This window comes from Eschrichtius robustus, chromosome 3 (assembly GCF_028021215.1).
Source record: "Eschrichtius robustus isolate mEscRob2 chromosome 3, mEscRob2.pri, whole genome shotgun sequence".
NCBI classification, from domain to species: domain Eukaryota; kingdom Metazoa; phylum Chordata; class Mammalia; order Artiodactyla; family Eschrichtiidae; genus Eschrichtius; species Eschrichtius robustus.
This window is the reverse complement of record NC_090826.1, coordinates 162,230,448-162,251,079: the sequence shown is the minus strand read 5'-3', so window position 1 is coordinate 162,251,079 and position 20,632 is coordinate 162,230,448. Positions and strand designations below refer to the sequence as shown.

At 36.6% G+C, this 20,632-nt stretch overlaps 1 protein-coding gene across 1 annotated transcript in view; it reads right to left on the bottom strand.

Annotated features, from left to right (window-relative positions):
- Positions 1 to 20,632, bottom strand: part of CATSPERE (catsper channel auxiliary subunit epsilon) — a 271,733-nt gene that overhangs the window by 145,998 nt on the left and 105,103 nt on the right. The gene's annotated exons all lie outside the window — the stretch shown is intronic.

Genomic DNA, 20,632 nt, shown 5'->3' with positions numbered 1-20,632 from the left:
ACTTCAGAACTTTGAGGGTGTTTTCTCCAGCCTCACGTATTTAGCTTTACTAATGGGGAAGTCAGATGACACACTGACTCTTGTGATTCAAATGAGTTGCCTTTCTATAAGTTTTTAAGATTGTCCCTTTTTTTCCTTTGTATTCTAAAATTTGACAGAGCTGGGTCTAGCTTTTGAAGTGGACACAGAGGAATCTGTGAAAACAAGCACTCTGACATGTATCTTAAAACTTATGAAAAGTTCTAAGGAGAGTTTCTCAGCAGGGCAATCCAGGAGACATCAGGCTAGAGGATGTTCAGTAAATGCTTCTTGAGTTTCCTATTTCCTCAATGAATACACACTTGGTTGTGGTGATGGCATTCTGACCACTCAGAATGAGGTCCTGCCAGGTGAAGGGAGCCCCATGCTGGGCCAGTTGTAGGAATGTCATCAAAACTCTATGCCCTAAATCATGGCACCATTAAATTTGGTGCAGTTACTGCTTTGGGCAAACCACACCACTGACTCTAACATTGGTTTCAAGCACATGTAAAAAAAATCACCAGTATCATTTTGTTATTGTCCACTGGCTACATAATAATCTCATATACACAGCCATGGTACAATTATGTATTGGTGACTATTTTGTTTGAATGGATAATTGGTTATCTACAAGACCTAGGAAGGACCCAGCGCTCAAGGCCTGGCCATGGCATACTGAGCTTTTCAGTTTCCCATGTCTATCATTTTGTTTTCAAACCTTTGATTTTTAAAAAAAATTATGACTACGTTTATACACTTTTCAATTTTTTTCTTACTTGTTTCTCATTTTATAGCATCTTAATCTTCTTTTATGTGTATAATATCTTCTCTTATTTCTGTGAAGATGCTATTTATATTTTTTGTGAACTTTTCTTTGGTTCCCTGCTGTGTGCTATGTCCCCTGAATTCAGTTGTTCTGTTTATTGATTTAGGTCTCTTACATTCATGTTGGAGGCTTTCTGTAACTGGTTGCCCTTGGCTGTCCATTAATATTTACAAGAGTATCAGTAACAAATGGTGAGACAGCTTTGAGGAATACCCCTTACTCCCACTGTGCCCCACTCTGCTTCTCTCCTCCTGATTCTAAATTTAAGTATTTCTGACCAGTTAATCCAAAGAAGAATCCTCTAGCCTGCCAAGAGGATATATGCTAGGTTCCCATATTCAGGGAGCATGACTGCAGGCACCCTTGGGGATTTCCAATTACTTCAGAATTCCCTTCTGCAAGCTCTTAATTAACAGAATTTCTGTGCTCTACTAAGTCAGTTACCAGTTCTCTCTGTGCTTTCTATCTTCTGTGCTTGCTTCCTTTCCCATTGTTGGTTTTCATAGGCTTGCAACTTTAAGAACGTTTCTCCTTGTTATTTTAGCAAGATTATGGAAGAGAATAGAGATAAATAAATATATTTAATCTGCCATGTTTTAACTTATCTGCTCTAAACTGAATTTCATTAAGTGATGTTCTGGTTAGAAACTTCAGTGACCCTTAAATTATATCCAGCAAAAATTCAAACTATTCCAATACTTTTCATGGAAGGTTCATTTTTTTCCTATTCAATTTCACTTGCCGTATTATATTTCAGGTGTGTTCTTTTTTTTTTTACAAACTAATCTAATATTAATTTTTTAAATTAATTAATTTATTTTTGGCTGTGTTGGGTCTTCGTTGCTGTGTGTGGGCTTTCTCAGGCTGCGGCGAGCGGGGGCTACTCTTCCTTGTGGTGCACGGGCTTCTCATTGCCGTGGCTTCTCTTGTTGCGGAGCACAGGCTCTAGGTGTGTGGACTTCAGTAGTTGTGGTGCATGGGCTCAGTAGCTGTGGCTCACGGGCTCTAGAGTGCAGGCTCAGTAGTTGTGGTGCATGGGCTTAGTTGCTCTGCAGCATGTGGGATCTTCCTGGACCAGGGCTTGAACCCATGTCCCCTGCATTGGCAGGCAGATTCTTAACCACTCTGCCACCAGGGAAGTGCCAGGTGTGTTCTTTCTTTTTGCCTTCCAAACTGTTTGTACCCCTCCCTTCTCTTAGAGCACCCAGTCTCTCTTCTCCATCTCTATATTCTACTGGTCCTTGAAGTCCTACTCAAGAATTATTTCTTCTATTTTGCTTTCTTGTTTTACCACAAAATATATCTTTTATAAGGACAATCTTTTCTAAACCCAAATTAATCAATCCAATTATGTAGATTTTTTTATGGCATCCAAGGCAACATTCTTTAAATGGATATCTGACATTCTGTACATATGCATATTTTATTTCTATTTCTTTTAAAATATCATTTATTTACTAATTTTTAAAACAAAATAATAAATCATGTTATACAAGAATATATGATACAAAACACACACCTTAAAGAATAATACCAAGATGAACACCTGTGTAATAATCACCCATATCAAGAATCAGAACATTGCCAGTAACTTGGACATTTCCTGTATGTCTCTGCTTTCCCTCTCTTCCACCCACTCACATATGGTCACTGGCCTGATTTTTTAAAATACTGAGATATAATTGACATATAACATTTTATTAGCTTTAGGTGTACAGTATAATGATCTGACATTTTTATATATTGCAAAATGATCACCACAGTAAGTCTAGTTAACGTCCATCACCATACATAGCTATAAAAATTGTTTTTGTGATAAGAACTCCTAAGATCTACTCTCTTACTAACTTTCAAATATACAATATAATATTATTAAATAGAAAATATAAATATAAAAATCCACTAGTATAGCTGGATACTTTAAAACTTCTCTATCAGTAGTTAATAGATCCAGCAGGCAGAAAATCAGTAAGGACACAGTTAAACTGAAGAGCACCATCAATCAACTGGATCTAATTGACATTTAAAGAATACTTCATCCTAAAACAGCAGAATACACATTCTTCTCAAGATCATATGGAGTATTCACCAAGATGCACCATATTCTGGGCCACAAAACACACCTTAAAAAATTAGAAATCATCAAAGTATGCTCTCATATCACAATGTAATTAAGCTAGAAGTCAATAACAGAAAGATACCTGAAATTTCCCTAAATATTTGGAGATTAACACAATTCTAAGTAATATATGGATCAAGGAAGAAATCTCAAGTGAAATTTTAAAATATTTGGAAATAAATGAAAATACAACTTATCAAATTTGGGAGATGAGCTGAAAGCAGTGTGTAGAGGGAAATTTACAACATGGAATGCATACACTAGAAAACAAGAACTAAAAATCAATAATCTAAGCTTCCACCTTAAGAAACTAGAGATAGAAAAGCAATATAAATGTACAGCAATCAGAAGAAAAATAATAATAAAAATTAGAGCAGAAATCAGCAAATTGAAATCAGAAATGCAGTAGAGAGAATCAATGAAACCAAAAGCTGGTTCTTTGAAAAGATCAATAAAGTCAATAAACTTCTAGCTGAGCTAAGAAAAAAAGACAAAGGACACAAATTACTAATATCAGAAATTAAAATGGGCCATCACTACTGATCTCATGGACATTAAAGAGTAATAAAGGAATACTCCTTATTAAATGAACAATTAATGGACAATTCTATGCCCACAAATTTGATAACTCAGATGAAATGGACCAACTGAAAGATACAATGTACCCAAAATCACACAAAGAGAAATAATGTGAATAGGGATATATGCATTAAATAAAATAAATAAATAACCAATTACCTTCCAAAACAAAAAGCACCAGGCCCAGACGGGTTCATTGGTGAATTCTAACATTTAAGGAATATAGGATGTCAGTACTCTATAATCTCTTCCAGAAAATAGAAGCAGAGGCAATACTTCCCAACTTATTCTATGAGATCAGCATTACTCTAACACCAAAACCAGATAAAGACATTACAGATAAAGCTACAGACATTTTAAATCCAATAATGTGTAAAAAGAATTATTTACCATGACCAAATGGGATTTATTCCAGTTATGCAAGTCTGGTCCAACATTAAAAATCATTTAATATAGTCCATCACATAAACAGGCTAATGAAGAAAAAGCATATAATCATATCAATAGATGCAGTAAAAGCATTTGACAACATCCAACACCCGCTCATGATAAAATCTCTCAGCAAACTAGCAACAGAGGGGAAGCTTCCTGACTTGACAAAGGAGCATCTACAAGAACATACAAAAAACTTAATGGTGAGAAATTAGATGCTTTCCTCCTAAGAACAGGTACAAGACAAAGATTTCTATTCAACACCATACTGGAAGTTCTAGCTAACACAATAAGACAAGAAAATGAAATAAAAGTTTTACAAGATTGGGAAGGAAGTAACAAAATGTTCTTTGTTTACAGATGACATGATTATCTATGTAGAGAATCCCAAAGAACAGACAAAAAAATTCCTGGAACTAATAAGCAATTATAGCAAGGTTTCAGGATACAAGGTCAATTTCCATGCTTTAAAAAACTAGTTTACCACATATATGTATTAATAAACTACATATTATTTAATTTTTCAACTTTTTGCATTTTATATAAATGGAATCATACTGTACTTTTCTTCTATGACTTGTTTTTTTCATTCAATATTATGTTTGTGAAATACATTCATGTTGATTTGTGTTGCTGTGTTTATTTTTCACAGCTGTATAATGTATACATTCTATAGCATAATTATACTAGAGAATGTTTATCCATTTCTCTATGAATGGAAATTAGTGTTTCAAATTTTTTCCTATTAGAAACAATGCTGCTACAAATATACTTTCACACATCTCTTGATGCACCTGTGCATGGATTTCTCTAAGGTATATACTGGTGTTGAATTGCGGAACCATTTGATATATGCATCTTCAACTTTGGCTGACAGTGTAAAAATATCTTTCAAACTGTTTGTGCCAATTTATACTTCTACTAGCAATGTATGTAAGTGTTCCCATTGATGTACATTTCTATGGTGTGAATGTTTGTGTGTGCCCAGAATTCGTATATTGAAATCCTAATGCCCAATGCGATGGTAATAGCAAGTGGAGCCTTAGAGAGGTGCTTAAGTCATGAGGGTAGAACTCTCATAAGTGGGATTAATGCCCTTGTAAAAGAGGCCCAAGAGAGCTCCCCAGTCTGTTCCACCACGTGAGGATACAATGAGAATTCTGACACCCAGAAGAGGGCCTTCAACCAACCACACTGGCACCCTGATCTCAGACTTCCAGCCTCCAGAACTGTGAAAAATAAACTGTTGTTTATAAGTCACCCAGTTAATGGTATTTTGTTATAGCAGCCTGAAGGCTGAAACATATTTTCACCAACAACAGTCTAAAATGTTAACATATTTATCAATCTGGTGTGTGCAAAATAGACCTCTCTGGGCTATTAATATTTTTCTCTAATTGTTAATAAAGTCAAACATCATTTCATGTATCTATTAATGAGTTATCAAATCTTTGCTTTTATAATTTGAGGTACTTTTATTGATTATAGAAAATTTTTCCTGAGGCAATAAAGATATTTTCCTATCTCTTTTTAAAAGTTTTTCAGTTTAGCCTTCCACATGTATGTCTTCTGAGGTTATTTTATTATTATTGTCATTATTATTAATCTCAGATTATTTTAATGTATGATATGAGGTAAGTAATTATGATATGAGGTAAGAATAAAGTAAAGCTTCATTCTGTCCCTATTAAGATGATCAGGTAGTTTTCTCCTTTAATCTATTAATGTAGTAAATTACATTAAAACATTTAAAATATTATACTAACCTTGCACTTCTGGTATAAACCAACTTGATTATATGTCATATCTCTTTTCATATATTGGTGGATTTATTTTACTAATATTTTATTCAGAATTTTGTATCTAGGTTCATGAATGAGATAAGCCTATAATTTTTCTTTGTCATATAGACCTTGCCTGAATTGGTATATGATAATTTGCTAACTTCATTTTGCAATTTAGGATTGGAATGATCTGTGCTAGTGCTCTCTCCCCGCCCCCAAAGATTGTTAAATACTGATTAAGTTTCTTTGCTCAACTTCTATATTTCCTTTTGAGGCACCTTTAAAAAACTGTATTTTTCTAGAATGTTTTCTCTTTAAGTTTTCAAATGTATTGGTCTATAACTGTTTATGTATCTGCTACATCTCTAAAGTATGTTTGTTTTTAAAAACCTAGATTAGTCTTTCCAAATTTTTTCACATTACTTGTTCATGTAAACCCTTTTATCTCAACTCAATGCCACCTCTAAGATGGTATCTAAATGGATCTCTCTGTATTATCACCTAGTGTATTTCTTTCATAGTTCTTGATACAACATATTATATTGTTTACATATTGTTAATTATCCATTTCCCATCTTAGAATTTGAATTATAATAATTTGAATTCTTGAATTCCCAATTAAAATTTGAATACATAAGGTAGGAACCTTGACTATACCCCTAGTTTCTAACAGTAGCTTGATTAGTAGATGTACAACAAACATGTGTTGAAACAATTGTGGAAATCAATTGACATACATGTGCCAAAAAACTCCAAAAAACTAAGTTAAATCTATACTTATTCTGTATCTAGTTACCATAAAGTTGAATTTCTTTTTTTATTAGCTAGACATATAACATTTTATTTTATTAAAGTACAGTTGACATACAATATTATGTTCATTTCAGGTGTACAACATAGTGATCTGACAATCAAATAAATAACAAAATGATCACCATGATAAATCTAGTAACTATCTGTTACCACACAAAATTATTACAGTATGGTTGACTATATTCCTTATACTGTATATTACATCCCTGTGACTTATTTTATAACTACAGGTTTGTACCTCTTAATTCCCTTTACTTATTTCTCTTTCTAATAATTTTGTTACTAGTGTATAGAAATGCAACAGCTTTCTATATGCTACTTTTGTTTCCTGCATCTTTATTGAATTTATTTTTTAGTTCTAGTAGTATTTTGGTGGGATCTATAGGATTTTTTATATATATAATACCATGACATCTGCAAACAGTTTTACTTTTTCCTTTCCAATATGGATTCATTTTATTTATTTTTAATGTCTGATTGCTGTGGATAAGATTTTTAATACTATGTTGATGAAAGTGGAGAGATTGGGCATCCTTGTGTTGTTTCTGATCTTAGGGAAATGCTTTCAGCATTTCACCGAGTATGATATTAGCTGTGGGTTTGTCATATGTGGCCTTTATTATGTTCAGGTATGTTTCTTTTATACCCACTTTGTTCAGAATCTTTATCATAAATGGAATTTGTGAAAAGTTCTCTTCTGCATCTACTGAGATGATCACATGATTTTTATCCTTCATTTCACTAATGTGGTATATCACATTGATTGATTTGTGGATATTGAATCACCCTTGTTTTCCCGGGATAAATCTCACTTGATTATGGTGTATGATCCTTTTAACAAATTGTTGAATTTGGTTTTCTAATATTTTGTTGAGTAATTTTGCATCTGTGTTCACTAGTGATATTAACTTGTAATTTTCTTGTTTGTAATGTCTATGTCTGGTTTTCGTATCAAGGTGATGCTGGCCTCATTGAATTAGTTCCTGCTCAATTTTTTTTTGAATAGTTTGGGAAGAATAGTTATTAAGTCTTCATTAAATGTTTGGTAGAATTCACCTGTAAAGCTGTCTAGTCCTGGACTTTTGTTTGTTAGAATTTTTTGATTACTGATTCAATTTCATTACTAGTGATTGGCCTATGCAGATTTTCTATTTCTTCCTGATTCAGTCTTAGAAGATTGTATGTTTTTAGGAATTTATCCATTTCTTCCACGTTGTCCTATTTGCTGGTGTATAATTTTTCATAGTAATTCCTTACAATACTTTGTATCTCTGTGGTGTCAGTTGTAACTTCTCTTTCATTTCTGAGTTTATTTATCTAGGCCAACTGTCTTTTTTCTTGATGTGTCTGGTTAACGTTTTATCAACTTTGTTTCTCTTTTCAAAGAACCAACTCTTCATTTCATTGACCCTTCCTTCCCTCCTTCCTTCCTTTTTTTGTCTCTGTTTTATTCGTTTCCACACTCTGGTCTTTACTATTTCTTTCCTTCTACTAACTTTGGGCTTTGTTTGTTCTTCTTTTTCTAGTTCCTTTAGGTGTAAGTTTAGGTTGTTTGTTGGTAATTTTTCTTCTTTCCTGATGTAGACCTGTATGGCTATAAACTTGCCTTTTAGAACTGCCTTTGCTGCGTCCCAGAGACTTTTTTTTTTTAAAATAAATTTATTTATTTATTTTTTATTTTTGGCTGCGTTGGGTCTTCATTGCTGAGCATGGGCTTTCTCTAGTTGCGGCAAGTGGGGGCTACTCTTCGTTGCAGTGTGCAGGCTTCTCATTGTGGTGGCTTCTCTTGTTGTGGAGCATGGGCTCTAGGCGCACAGGCTTCAGTAGTTGTGGCACATGGGCTCAGGAGTTGTGGCACACGGGCTTAGTTGCTCCATGGCATGTGGGAGCCATGCACATGGTAGGTGGATGCACTGGTAGGTGGATTCTTAACCACTGTGCCACCAGGGAAGCCCCACCCCATAGACTTTAGAATGTTGTATTTCCACTTTTATTTGTCTCAAGGTATTGGTTTATTTTCTCTTTGATTTCTTCAATGACCCAATGGTTGTTTAGACTCCATGTGCTTGTGTTTTTTCTAGTTTCTTATTGTAGGTGATTTCTAGTCTCATACCATTGTGACTGGAAAAGATGCTTGATATGATTTCAATAGTTTAAATGTATTGAGACTTCTTTTGTGTCATTAAATGTAATCTATCCTGGAGAATATTCCATGTGTACTTGAAAGAACGTGTATTCTGATGTTTTTGGGTGAAATGCTTTGGATCCATCTCGTAAGGTAACCTGATTTAATGTGTCATTTTTTTTTCCGCATCTTTATTGGAGTATAAATGTTTTACAATGTTGTGTTAGTTTCTGCTGTATAACAAAGTGAATCAGCTATATGTATACATATATCCCCATATCACCTCCCTCTTGAGCTTCCCTCCCACCCTTCCTATCCCATCCCTCTAGGTCACAAAGCCTGGAGTTGATCTCCTTGTGCTATCCAGCAGCTTCCCACTAGCCATCCATTTTACATTTGGTAGTGTATATATGTGAATTCTACTCTCTCACTTCATCCCAGCTTCCCCTTCCCCCTCATGCCCTCAAGTCCGTTCTGTACACCTGCGTCTTTATTCCTGCCCTGCCACTAGGTTCATCAGTACTGCTTTTTAAAATTCCATATATATGCATTAGCATACAGTATTTGTTTTTCTCTTTCTGACTTACTTCACTCTGTATGACAGATTCTAGGTCCATCCACCTCCCTACAAATAACTCAGTTTCATTCCATTTTATGGCTGAGTAGTATTCCAATGTATATATGTGCCACATCTTCTTTATCCATTCATCTGTTGAGGGACATTTAGGTTGCTTCTATGTCCTGGTTATTGTAAATAGTGCTGCAATGAACATTGTGGTACATGTCTCTTTTTGAATTACGGTTTTCTCAGGGTATATGCCCAGTAGTGGGATTGCTGGGTCATATGGTAGCTCTATCTTTAGCTTTTTAAGGAAAATCCATACTGTTCTCCATAGTGGCTGTATCAATTTACATTACCACCAACAGTGCAGGAGGGTTCCCTTTTTATGTCCATGTTTCCTTATTGGTTTTCTGTCTAGATAATCCATCCATTAATATAAGGGGGGTTTAAAGAACCCTACTGTTCTTGTATTACTGTGAATTTCTTCTGTTCTGTCTGTTAATATTTGCTTTATGTATTTAGGTGTTCTTATGTTGGGTGTATATATATTTACAAGTGTTATATATTCTTCTTGGATTGATCCCTTTATCATTATTTATGTTCTTCTTTGTCTCTTATTACAGTCTGTGTTAAAGTTTATTTTGTCCGATATAAATATTGCTACCCCCAGCTATCTTTTTGCTTCCATTTGCGTGGAATACAGGTATTCCTTGGAGATATTACAGGTTCAGTTCCAGACCATCGTGATAAAGCATACATTGCAATAGAGCAAATCACATGAATTTTTTGGTTTCCCAATGCATAGAAATGTTATGTGTACACTGTAATATAGTTTATTGAGTGTGCAATACCATTCTCTAAAAGAACAATGTACATATCTTAATTAAAAATATGTTATTGGTAAAAAAATACTAACCAACATCTGAGTCTTCAGCTAGTTGTAATCATTTTGCAATAGTAATATCACAGATCACTGATCAAAGACCACCATAACTTATATAATATTATTACATTAAATATAATAAGCTAAATAATAATATAAATAATAATGATTAAAAGATTGAAATATTGCAAGAATTACCAAAATGTGACACAGAGACACAAAGTGAGCAAATGCTTTTGGAAAAAATGGTACTGATGGTCTTGACAGATGCAGAGTTGCCAAAAGCCTTCAATTTGTAAAAACCACAATATCTGCAAAGTGCAATAAAGTAAAGCACAATAAAACAAAGTATGCCTGTATGTTTTTCCATCCCTTCACTTTCAGTCTGTGTGTGTTTCTTTAGATCTGAAGTGAGTCTCTTGTAGGCAGCATATATATGGATCTTGCTTTTAAATCCATTCAGTCACTCCATGTCTTTTGATTGGAGCATTTAGTCCATTTCCATTTAAAGTAATTATTGATAGATATGTACTTATGCCATTTTGTTAATTGTTTTCTGGTTATTTTTGTTGTTCTCTGTTCCTTTCTTCTTCTCTTACTCTCTTTCCTTGTATTTTGATGACTTTCTTTAGTACAATAGCTGTATTCCTTTCTCTTTATTTTTTGTGGCTCTATTATTGGTTTTTGGTTTGTGGTTACCATGAGGTTTTTTTTTTTTAATTAATTAATTTATTTAATATTTTATTTTTGGCTGCATTGGGTCTTCATTTCTGTGCATGGGCTTTCTCTAGTTCCAACGAGCAGGGGCTACTCTTCATTGTGGTGCATGGACTTCTCATTGTGGTGGCTTCTCTTGTTGTGGAGCAGGGGCTCTAGGTGTACGGGCTTCAGTAATTGTGGCTTGGGCTCTAGAGCACAGGCTCAGTAGTTGTGGCACACGGGCTTAGTTGCTCCATGGCATGTGGGATCTTTCCGGACCAGGGCTCAAACCCATATCCCCTGCATTGGCAGGTGGATTCTTAACCACGGCGCCACCAGGGAAGTCCATACCATGAGGTTCTTATATAACAACCTATGTACATAGCAGTCTATTTTAAGGTGATGCATGCTCTAAAGTGTTTGAGCATGTTCTAAAGGCACTATATTTTTACTCCCCCTCTCAAGGTTTTGTTTTTTACACCATCTTTTTGTTTTGTGTATTCCTTAACTAATTATTGTAGCTAAACATGATTTTAATTAGTTTTGTCTTTTAACCTTCATACTGGCTTTATAGTTGGTTGATCTATTACATTTACCATAGTCTTGCCTTTACCAGTAATATTTTTTCTTTCATAATTTTCATATTTCTACTTATTATTATTATTTTTTTCTGTTTAAAGAAGTCCTTTTAACATTTCTTGAAAGGTTAGTTTAGTTGTGATTAACTCCTTTAGCTTTTGCTTGTCTGGAAAACTCTTTAGCTCTCATTCAATTCTGAATGATGATCTTGTCAGATAGGGTATTGTTGGTTGTAAGTTTTTTCCTTTCAGCACTTTGAATATGTTGTGCCACTCCCTTCTGGTCTGTAAAGTTTCTGCTGAAACGTTAGCTAATATTCTTATGGGGATTTCCTTGCATGTAAGTATTTGTTTTTCTCTTGCTGCATTTAAGATTCTCTCTTCATATTTCACTCTTGGCATTTTAATTATAATGTGTCTTGTGTGGGCCACTTTGAGTTTATCTTGTTTGGGACTCTGTCATTCCTGGGCTTGGATGCTTGTTTCCTTCACCAGGTTAGAATAATTTTCAGCCATTATTTCTTCAAATAGGTTTTCTGCGTTTTTTTCCTTTCTCTTTTTCTTCTGGGACCCCTAAAATGCAAAGATAACTACAACTTCTTGCCCCTCTAGTCCCTTAAATTATCCTCATTTTTTGGGTTTCTTTTGTCTTCTTCTGGTTTTTTTCAAATTTTAATTATAATTTATTTTTTAAATTTTTAATTGAAGTATAGTTAATTCACAATATTGTGTGTGTTAGCTTTAGGTGTACAGCACAGTGAATCTGTGCAGCACAAAAGAATCTGAAAAAGAATATATATATATATATATATATATATATATATATATATATATATATATATATATATATATATATATATATATATATATAATTACAAAATATTGAATATAGTTCCTGGTGTTATACAATAGGTCCTTGTTGGTTATGTATTTTATATAATAGTAGTGTGTATATGTTAATCCCAACTTCCTAATTTATCTCCCCCCCCCCTTCCCCTTTGGTAACCATAAGTTTGTTTTCTAAGTCTGTGAGTCTATTCTGTAAATACGTTCATTTGTATCTTTTAAAAAAATCCCATATGTAAGCAATATCATATGATATTTTTCTTTCTCGATCTTACTTCAGTTAATATGATAATCTCTAGGTCCATCCATGTTGCTGCAAATGGCATTATTTCATTCTTTTTTAAGGCCAAGTAAAATTCCATTGTATATATATGTCACATCTTCTTTATCCATTCATCTGTAGATGAACATATAGGTTGCATCCATGTCTTGGCTATTGTAAATAGTGCTGCTATGAATATTGAGGTACATGTATCCTTTCAAATTATAGTTTTCTCCAGATGTATACCCAGCAGTGGGATTGCAGGATCATACTGTAACTCCATTTTTAGATTTTTAAGGAACTTCCATACTGTTCTCCATAGTGGCTATTCCAACTTATATACCTACCAACAGTGTAGGAGGGTTCCTTTTTCTCCATACCCTCTCCAGCATTTATTATTTGTAGACTTTTTGATGATGGTCATTCTGACTGGAGTGAAGTGATAACTCATTGTAGTTTTGATTTGCATTTCTCTAATATTTAGCAATGTACAGCATCTTTTCATGTGCTTGTTGGCCATCCTTATGTCTTCTTTGGAGAAATGTCTATTTAGATCTTCTGCCCATTTTTTGATTGGATTGTTTTTGTTTGCTTGTTTTGTTTTGTTATTGAGTTGTATGAGCTGCTTGTATATTTTGGAAATAAATCTCTTGTCAGTTGCATCATTTTCTCCCATTCTGCAGGCTGTCCTTTCATTTTGTTTATGGTTTCCTTTGCTGTGCAAAAGTTTTTAAGTTTCATTAGGTCCCATCTGTTTATTTTTGCTTTTATTTCCATTACTCTGGGAGATGGATCCCCCAAAATATTTCTGTGATTTATGTCAAAGAGTGTTCTGCCTATGTTTTCCTCTAGGAGTTTTATAGTATCCAGTCTTACGTTTAGGCCTTTAATCCATTTTGAGTTTATTTTTGTATATGGTGTTAGAGAATGTTCTAATTTCATCCTTTTACATGTAGCTGTCCAGTTTTCACAGCTCCACTTGTTGAAGAGACGGTCTCTTCTCCATTGTATATTCTTGCCTCCTTTGTTGTAGATTAATTGACCGTAGGTGCATGGGTTTATTTCTGGGCTTTCTATACTTTTCCATTGATCTATATGTCTGTTTTTGTGCCAGTACAATACTGTTTTGATGAGTGTAGCTTTGTAGTATAGTCTGAGGTCAGGGAGCCTGATTCCACCAGCTCCATTTTTCTTTTTCAAGATTGCTTTGGCTTTTTGGGGTCTTTTGTGTTTCCATACAAATTTTAAAATTCTTTGTTCTAGTTCCGTAAAAAATGCCATTGGTAATTTGATAGAGATTGCACTGAATCTGTAGATTGCCTTGGGTGGTATAGTCATTTTAACAGTATTGATTCTTCCAATCCAAGAACACAGTATATCTTTCCATTTGTTTGTGTCATCTTTAATTTCTTTCATCAACATCTTATAGTTTTCGGAGTACAGGTCTTTTGCCTCTTTAGGTAGGTTTATTCCTAGGTATTTTATTGTTTTTGATGCGATGGTAAATGGGATTGTTTCCTTAATTTCTCTTTCTGATCTTTTGTTGTTAGTGTGTAGAAATGCAACAGATTTCTGTGTATTAATTTTGTATCCTGCAACTTTACTGAAATGAGCTCTGGTAGTTTTCTGCTCTTTGTGCTGTTTTGATTGGGTAATTTCCACTAGCCTGTCTTCCAGATCCATTTTTCTGTATCATCTAATCTGCTATTGGTTCCCTCTAGTGTATTTTTTATTTTGGTTATTGTAGTCTTTAGCTTTGATTCCTTTTAAAATATATTCTATCTCTTTGTTGTAGTTCTCACTGTGTTCCTCCATTCCTCTCCTGAGTTTGGTGAGTATTTTTATGACCATTACTTTTAACTCTTTATCTGGATGGTTGCTAATCTGTTTCATTTACTTCTTTTTTTTTTTTTTTGAGGTTTTGTCTAATTCTTTCATTTGGAACATATTCTTTTTTCTCATTTTGCCTAACTCTTTGTGTTTGTTTCTGTGTATTAGGTAGATTAGCTACTTTCCCCAGTATTAAAAGAGTGGCTTTATCTAGTAGGTGTCCTGTGTGGTCCCGTAGTGTGATACCCCCTGGTAGCCACAGCCAGGTGCTCCAGGAGAGTTCCTTGTGTAAGCTGTATGTCCTCCTCTCATGGCAAGAACATGCTTGCCTCAGGCATGCTAGTGTTCAGGGCTGGCCTCTGTGCAGTGGGCTATGAGTTCTGGTTGCAACTGTTTCAAGTGCCCTACTATGCAAGGCTTGCCTCTGAGGCAGGAATCACTTTGAGGGGATGCCAGTGGCAGCTGAGGGTGCCCAATAGGACTGGTAGGGCAGTGCTTTTGAGGGGCTTTGGTGCTTGTTGGAGGCATCCACTGGAACTGGTGGGGTGGGAAGGCCATTTAGGAGAGGTTCCACTACCAACTGAGTGTGGCTGCCAGGTATGGTGGGGCAGGGGGCCACTTTGGAGGGGCTCTGGTGTTAGTGGATGCTACCCACTGGAACTGGTGTATTGGGAGGCTGCTTTGGAAGGGCTGTGCTGCTGGCTGGGTCTGGTGGTAAAGGGGGCCATTTGGATGACTCTGGTGACAGCTGAGGGTGACTGCTGGGTCTGGTGGGGTAGGGGCATCACTTTGGAGTAGCACTGACTGTATCAGGTCCACAGGTGAACCCAGAACTGGGCAATCAGTATTAATAGTTTAAATAGGGAGAGTCAGATATGGTGCCTGCCAGCACTGGGACAGCTAGGTAGAGGGCGAGCCATAAACAAACAACAGCAACAAATCTGATGCTCACCAGCTCCTCAGTACCCAGAGAAAGTTCCAACAGATCTCTGCCCCTGAGCCATATGCCCTAAAATTAGTCAATAAATCTCCTTCACATATGACCCAGGTGCTATTCAGACTGCTGCCCCTGTGCTGGGACTTGGAGGGAGTGAATATTTGCATGCGGCCTTTAACAGCAGATTTTTGGTTTCTTACATATGTCTGGCTCTCCTAAACATAAAAACCACTGGTTGTCAAAGCCAGATATTATGGGAAATTATCTTCCCGGTGCAGGTCATCCAGGCTGGGGAGCCTGATGTGGGGCTGAGCCCTCACTCCTCAGGGGAGGACTTCCAAGGCTATGATATCCCTCCTGCCATTGGGTTGTAATGCCAGCAGTGTGAGTCCCAGTTAGACTGTCTTGGCCACTCCTACCCATCTCAATGTGGTCTTTCCTTTTTATCTTTAGTTGTGGAATATCTTTTCTGCTAGTCTTCAGGTTGTTCTCAGAGATAGTCTCTCTATATGTAGTTGTAATTTTGGCATATCCATGGGAGGAGGCATACCCAGGCAGCGTCTTACTACTCCACCATCTTGTCCTGACAATATTTGATCATAAAGTTGAATTTCTGAATAGGTTTGCTTCCTAAAAATGGCAAAGAGCTTTTGCGTGATGTTCAAAATTTTATTTAATAGTTCTATGGATATTGGGATATAAACTTGAGACTATACATTTATTAGAATATAGTGGAAGTTTGTGTTAGCTCATTATGTTTATCTTAGGAGACTGATTTTTACCCACTGATGTTGGTGATAATTAACTCACTATGTTATTATTAATTTAGCTCTAATTAACCCAACTGGATAAAAATATCTATGCAAATATTCTTAATATAAGGAACATAGCTTAAGAAGGAAATGTTTGAAAATATATTTCTCCATGAAAAACATATTTGTAAGTAGGATAATGTGACTTACAGCAGTATAAAGCTAGGCAAAGACTTAACTTCTTACAGCAGAATAGATTTCCCACCTGATAAGTTTTAAAGTTATTTTAACTTTTTTTTTTTTAAGAGAGAATGTTTTGCTTATTTCTTTTTCAAATTATTTATTTATTTATTTATTTATGGCTGTGTTGGGTCTTCGTTTCTGTGTGAGGGCTTTCTCCAGTTGTGGCAAGTGGGGGCCACTCTTCATCACAGTGCACGGGCCTCTCACTATCGTGGCCTCTCTTGTTGCGGAGCACAGGCTCCAGACGCGCAGGCTCAGTAATTGTGGCTCACGGGCCCAGCTGCTCCGTGGCATGTGGGATCTTCCAGGACCAGGGCTCGAACCCGTGTCCCCTGCATTGGCAGGCGGATTCTTAACAACTGCGCCACCAGGGAAGCCCTAACTTTTGTTTTTTGTTTGCAAAATATTCTCTTTAAAATTTCAGCTTTGCTCAGCTATAATTGACAAATAAAACTGTAAGATATTTAAAGTGTACATCACTTGATATACATACATAATGTGAAAGGATTCCCTCCCACCCAACCTGGTTAATTAACATCCATCATCTCACACATTTATCTTTCTTCCTTTTCTTCGTTTTTTGGTGAGAATATTTAAGTTCTACTCTCTTAGCAACTTTCAAGTATACAATACAGTGTATCAACTACAGTCACCACGTTTTACATTAGAGCCTCAGACTTTATTCATCTTATAACTGAAAGTTCATACATTTCTTACCAACCTCTCCCTATTTCCCTCACCCCCCAGCCCTAGCGACCACTGTTTCTCTGAGTTTGACTTTTTTTTTTTCAGATTCCACATATAACTAATACCATGAAGTATCTCTTATCTTTGTCTGGCTTATTTCACTTAGCATAATGCCCTCAAAGTCCATCCATGTTGCCAAATGGCAGGATTTTCTTCTTTCTCATGGCTGAATAATATCCCATAATATAGATGTAGTCTATTGTGAACAATGCTGATGTAGACATAGGAATGCAGATATCTCTTCATTATCCTGTTTTCCTTTCCTTTAGAGATATACCCAGAAGTGGAATTGCTTGATCATATGGTACTTCTATTTTTAATTTTTTGAGGAAGCTCCATACTGTTTTCCATAAGGCTGTACCAATTTACATTCCCACCAACAGCACACAAGAGTTCTCTATTCTCCACATCCTTGCCAACACTTGTTATCTCCTGTCTTTTTGATGATGATCATTCTAACAGGTATGAAGTGATATTTCATTGTGATTTTGATTTGTATTTCCCTTGTGATTAGTGATGTCAGGCACCTTTTCAGATACTTGTTGGCTACTTATATGTCTTCTTTGGGAAAATGACCATTTAGTTCCTCTATTTTATATCGGATTGTGGTGTTGTTGTTGCTATTGAGTTGCATGAGTTCTTAATATATTTTGGATATTAACCCCAATCAGTTACATGATTTGCAACTAATTTCTCCCATTCGATAGGTTGCCTTTTTATTTGTTGAATTGGCTTTTGGTGTCAGATCCAAAATATCAGTGCCAAGACTGATGTCAAGGAGCTTACCATCTATGTTTTCTTCTACGTGTTTTATGGTTTCAGGTCACACATTTAAGTCTTTAATCTCATTTCAAGTTCATTTTTGTGTATGATGTAGAATAAGTTTCCAGGTTTATTCTTTTGCATGTTGCAGTTTCCCAACACCATTTATTGAAGAGACTATCCTTTCTCCATTGTATATTTTGGGTCCTTTGTCATCAATTAACTGACCATGTATACATGGGTTTATTTCTGGGATCTTGATTCTGTACCATTAACCTATATGTTTTTATGCACATACCATACTGTTTTGATTACTACATCTTTGTAATACAGTGTAATGTCAGGTAGTTTGATGCTTCCAGCTTTGTTCTTATTTCTCAAGATTCTTTGGTTATTTAAGGTCTTTTGCAGTTCCATACAAATTTTAGAATTTTTTGTTCTATTTCTGTAAAAATTACCAATGGAATCTTGATAGGGATTGCATTGAATCTGTAGATTACTTTGGATGGTGTGGACATTTAAACAATATTAGTTCTCTATATGAACATGTAATATATTTCCACTTATTTTTGTCTTCTTTGATTTTATTTTTCATCAATGTCTCATAGTTTTCAGTGTACAGATCTTTTATCACTTTGGTTAAATTTAATCCTATGTACTTTATTCTTTTGATGAAATTGTAAATGGGATTGTTTTCTTAGTTTCTCTTTCTGATAGTTCATTGTTAGTGTATAGAAATACAACTGATTTTTGTATATAGATTCTGTATCCTGCAATCTACTGAATTTTTAAATTAGTTCTCATAGTTTTTGGAGGAGTCTTTAGGGTTTTGTATACATAAGATCATGTCATCTATAAATAGAGACAGTTTTACTTCTTCCTTTCCAATTTAGGCGCCTTTTATTCTATTTTTTTGCCTAATTGCTCTGGCTAGGACTCCCAGTACTATGTTGAATTAAGTGGTGAGAGAGGGCCTCCTTGTCTTGTTCCTCCTGACCATAGAGAAAAAGTTTCCAGCTTTTCGCCATTGATTATAAGGTTTACTGTGCACTTGTCATATATGGCCTTTATTATATTCACCTTTATTATGTATGTTCCCTCTATACTCACTTTCTTGAGAGTTTTTGTCATGAATTGATGATAAAATTAGCCAAATGATCTTTCTGTATCTATTGAGATAAACATATGATTTTTATCCTGCATTTTGTTAATCTGGTGTATTACACTGATTGATTTGTGCGTGTTGAACCATCCTTGCATCCCTGAAATGAATCCAACTTGATCATGGTGTTTGAGCCTTTAAAGGTATTGTTAAATTTGATTTTCTCATGTTTTGTTGAGAATTTTTACATTTATACTCATCAGGTATTGGCCTGACGTTTTCTTTTCTTTTAGTGTTTTTTCTGGTTTTGGTATCAGGGTAATTTTAGCCTTGAAAAATGAGTTTGGAGGATTTCCCTCCTCTTCTATTTTTTGGAAGAGTTTGAAATGGATTGGTAGTAAGTCTTCTTTAAATATTTGGTAGAATTCACCACAAAGTATTCTTAAATAAACATACATATACAAATACGTTACATACTCATGCTAGTATTTCTATAGAAAAAATTCTTAGAAGTGGGAATGTTAAGTCATAGGTTACATATATTTAAAATATACACTCTGGAACAGAGAGGAGAGAAGATGGCGGAAGAGTAAGACGCGGAGATCACCTTCCTTCCCACAGATACAGTAGAAATACATCTACACGTGGAACTGCTCCTACAGAACACCCCTGAACGCTGGCAGAAAACGTCCGACCTCCAAAAAGGCAAGAAACTCCCCCCGTACTTGGGTAGGGCAAAAGAAAAAAGAAATAACAGAGACAAAAGAATAGGGACGGCACCTGCACCAGTGGGAGGGAGCTGTGAAGGAGGAAAGATTTCCATGCACTAGGAAGCCCCTTTGTGGGCAGAGACTGCGGGTGGCAGAGGGGGGAAGCTTCGGAGCCACGGAGGAGAGCGCAGCCACAGGGGTGCGGAGGGCAAAGCGGAGAGGTTCCTGCACAGAGGAGCGGTGCCGACCAGCACTCTCCAGCCCGAGAGGCTTGTCTGCTCCCCCGCCGGGGCGGGCGGGGCTGGGAGCTGAGGCTTGGGCTTCGGAGGTCCGATCGCAGGGAGAGGACTGGGGTTGGCGGCGTGAACACAGCCTGAAGGGGTTAGTGCACCACAGCTAGCCGGGAGGGAGCCCGGGAAAAAGTCTGCAGCTGCCGAAGAGGCAAGAGACTTTTTCTTCCCTCTTTGTTTCCTGGTGCGCGAGGAGAGGGGATTCAGAGCGCCGCCTAAACGAACTCCAGAGAAGGGCGCGAGCCGCGGCTATCAGCGCGGACCCCAGAGACGGGCGTGAGACGCTGGGGCTGCTGCTGCCGCCTCCAAAAAGCCTGTGTGTGAGCACAGGTCACTCTCCACACCGCCCCTCCCGGGAGCCTGTGCAGCCCGCCACTGCCAGGGTCCCGTGATCCGGGAACAACTTCCCCAGGAGAACGCACTGCGCGTCTCAGGCTGGTGCAACGTCACGCCGGCCTCTGCCGCCGCAGGCTCGCCCCGCCTCCTCCGTACCCCTCCCTCCCCGCGGCCTGAGTGAGCCAGCGCCCCCGAAGCAGCTGCTCCTTTAACCCCGTTCTGTCTGGGCGGGGAATAGACGCCCTCAGGCGACCTACACGCAGAGGCGGGTCCAAATCCAAAGCTGAACCCCAGGAGCTGTGCGAACAGGGAAGAGAAGGGGAAATCTCTCCCAGCAGCCTCAGAAGCAGCGGATTAAAACTCCACAAACAACTTGATGTGCCTGCATCTGTTG